Source organism: Neophocaena asiaeorientalis, unplaced genomic scaffold (assembly GCF_003031525.2).
Source record: "Neophocaena asiaeorientalis asiaeorientalis breed wild unplaced genomic scaffold, Neophocaena_asiaeorientalis_V1.1 scaffold479, whole genome shotgun sequence".
Classification (NCBI taxonomy): domain Eukaryota; kingdom Metazoa; phylum Chordata; class Mammalia; order Artiodactyla; family Phocoenidae; genus Neophocaena; species Neophocaena asiaeorientalis.
The window spans coordinates 3038070-3041245 of NW_020173774.1; the positions used below are offsets into that span (position 1 = coordinate 3038070).

The following is a 3176-nucleotide window of genomic DNA, read 5'->3' on the forward strand; positions in this document are numbered from 1 at the left end:
GAGGAAGCTGGTGAATTCAGGACACAACCGGAGGTCTGGGCTCCTCTCTAGCCGATCCCCAGCTCCTCTCCATGCTCTTCCCCGCAGATGCCACTAGGGGGCAATATAGCTCTTCGCGCCACTAGGCTCTGGCGTCGGGAGCTGGCTGTGATGGGCAGACCCTCCCTAGACTGCCTGGCCCGGCCGTCCCTCTCCTGGTGGTGCCGGGTGTGTGGTGGAGAGTGTTAGCCCTTACCTGCCAGGCTGCCCTAGGATGGGGTGGTGCCACAGCAGGCAGGCCAGAGACCCCACTGGAGGCCTCTCACCTTCCTTCACTTCCTATCCGTTCCCGGTACCCCACCACCACCCCCGAAGCAAGATTTGAGCAGGTCTCTTTCCTGGGTGATGGAGTCCAGTCTGTTTTCCAGGGTGGGTAGGGACTGTTTAAAAGGGAGGGAGGGATGATAGCAGCCTCTGAACCTCCTACCCCAGTGTTGGTGTCTCAGGCCCTAGAGACCCCCTGGATGGGGCCAGGGTCAACTGAGCTGTTGCTGAACCCTCAAATCCCACCCCCAGCTAAAGCGTGGAACTCAAGACCCACCCCAACTGTAAACTCTCAACCTGAGCAGGGGGCGGGGTGGTCGGCAGGGATACCCAGGTTCTGCCACTCAAGACTTACCACGTGACCTTGGGTAAGATGCACTCCAAGCCCTTGTTTCCTCATTTGTAAAATGGGATAGTAATTTCGCTGTCATGATGCAGCTGTGAGTATGAAACGAGCGGATGTGCAAAGTGCCCGGTATGTAGCCCGTCCTCAGTAAAGGTGAGTTCCTGTCTCCCACTGGAGCCAAAAGCCCCTGGAGGAGAGCGTGGCTGCTTAGTCCCCCACAAACCTCAGGGAGGGGGGCCCCTAGCCTCTTTCCCTGGACGGCCCCCTCTTGAATTTCCCCCTCCCCTCAAACTCGGAGGCAGGAAACAGTGTTGAAGGAGCAGCCGTAAGTCCAGACAGCAGGGAAAGCCTTCATGGTCCTGTCCATAAAAGGCTTTTCCCGGCTGTTACCCGCCGGCAGCGCGGCCCCGCCCCCGCCCGCTCCATCTCCAAAGCACGCAGAGAATGTCTCGGGCAGCCCCCGGTAGACTGCTCCAACTTGGTGTCTTTCCCCAAATATGGAGCCTGTGTGGAGTCACTGGGGGGGCTGGGGGTGGAGAAGGAGCCAGTTTCCTCTAGCAGGGAGGGGACCGGGGTGAGCCAGCAGCGGGGAGGCTGACATCACCGCGGTGGCAGCCCTTTAAACCCCTCACCCAGCCAGCGTCCCGTCCTGTCTCTCCAAGTCCAGACAGAGCTCACTCCTTCCTGCGAGCACCAAGGAACGCCTGTAAGTACATCTGTCCCAGGGATGGAGGGGAGTTGGGCTGGGGCTTGGCAGTAGTGGTGGGTGTATCGCGGGCAAGGCCTCGGGTGCCCTGCCTGGGGCAGCCCCACCCTCTTCCAGCACGCATTCCTAATCTCCACCTGCTGAGCTGGTCCTAGCTTGATGGGTGGGATGGGGTTGCCGGAGTCCCGTATCTCTTAGACTGGGCAGCCTTGGGCTCACTGAAATGCCCAGGGAGACTTGGTTGGTGCAGAGGGATTGATGGTGGAAACCTGGGAACTGGGGTGAGGGAGGCTCCCCATTTTCAGCCATAGTCACACCCATGGGGGTGTGATAGGCTCCAAGTGGTGCTGGTTTAGACCCAGGTTTTGTAGTCTGCTATCTACCTGGGAGGATGTCCGAGGAGGTGAAGAGGCGCGTGGTACACCAGGGCTGGAGAGCAGTGTCCCACGGGTGGGTCCCCAGGTCCTGAGCAGCATCAGAGAGCCCCTGGGTAGCCACTGCGGCAGTGGGCAGGACCACAAGACTCGTCTTCTGGAACAGGCTGGGGTGGCAGGGTGCAGGGCCAGTGAAGAGAGCTGCCTTTCCAGGCACACAGCTCCCTCCATACTCTGAGTGGGAGCCCCCACCCCACCCCCGGGCAGAGGAGTGGGGCTGAGCACCGCCAGGAGCTTTGGAATGATAGCCTGGGTGGTGCGGGCAGGGCCAGGCAGGGCCTTCCCCAAGGGTCTGGCTGCTTCCCCTCAGTGGTGGCTCTTCAAAGGGCAGCAGTGAGTCGGAAAGGTCTCCCCTGTCCCCAGAATTCAGATGAGCCACCCCTCCTGCCTTCTCAGGTCCACGTGTGCTCATCCTACGTGCTGTGTCTTATTCTGAAGAGAGAGGGGCACAGCAGTCCTGCAGAGACCACTGGTTCTGCCAGTTTTTCTGGGTTCCTGCTGGTAGGAGGTGCCAGCTTTGCAGTTGGACTTGTATTTTTCTCAGGGGAGGGGAGGCGGATGGAGCCGCAGGCTAGGAGGGTCAAAGCAGAGCCTCAGGCTGCCCTGTCCATCCTGTCCCAGGAGGCTTTGCCTAGAAAGGCCCCTGGGTGGGCCGCCCTGCCGCCCTGCCTTCACCCTCTCCTTACCCCTCCCCTCCCCAGCAGCTCCAAGGTGGGCCTGGGGAGGGCTTTGTCAGAGGACTTTGAGGGATTCATGGAACCCTCCACTTTCAGACTCTACCAGGAGGGAGGCGGGGGTGCCTTTCATCCCCCTTCTTTGTTCTGATCAAAACCCAAATGTTGTCTCTGGATCTAGGGGCCGCAACTTTGTGTACTTGTCACTGTGAGCCTTGACACCTTGACTGTCCTGAATCTCCTGAGACCGGAAGCTAGGGGTGGGGGACACACGGCTGGCACCCTGTTCCTCACGGCCCAGCGCGAGGTCTGGGAGGGGAAGGCAGATGGGAGGGGAGGTGGGGAGGGGAAGGCAAGAAGGTCTGAGCATGGAAGGTGGGGAGGGTGGTGGTGCCCGGACCACAGGGATGCACCTTGCCTGCCTGGGATGGGACGGTGAAGGCTGAGATGAGGAGGGAGGGTGGGAGGCCAAGACGAAGGATGGCCTGGTCCCAGCTGCTTGTGTATTTTGATCACAGTTCTTCACCCAGGAGTCCTCGGGAGGTTGGGAAGCAGGGATGAGACACACAGCGGGGTGGGGAAGGGGGGGACTTGGCCTTTGAATTCTTTGGCCCTCACTTTACAAATAAGGAAACAGACTCAGAGAGAAGTGAGTTGCCCAGTGGCTGGAATTTAGAGGAGCCCTTCTTCTTTTTTTTTTTTTTTTTTTCGGG

At 59.8% G+C, this 3176-nt stretch overlaps 1 protein-coding gene across 4 annotated transcripts in view; it reads left to right on the forward strand.

Annotated features, from left to right (window-relative positions):
• Positions 1 to 1213: 1213 nt before the first annotated feature.
• TAGLN (transgelin) overlaps positions 1214 to 3176 on the forward strand; it is a 5484-nt gene continuing 3521 nt past the window's right edge. Inside the window, exons 1-3 of one of the 4 annotated variants that reach the window (XM_024751662.1) lie at positions 1239 to 1355; positions 2186 to 2290; positions 2645 to 2770. The gene's annotated coding sequence lies outside the window, so the exon portion shown is untranslated. Of the gene's footprint in view, positions 1356 to 2185; positions 2291 to 2644; positions 2771 to 3176 lie in introns of all 4 variants that reach the window. The other 3 variants (XM_024751664.1, XM_024751661.1, XM_024751660.1) reach the window with 3 other exon arrangements.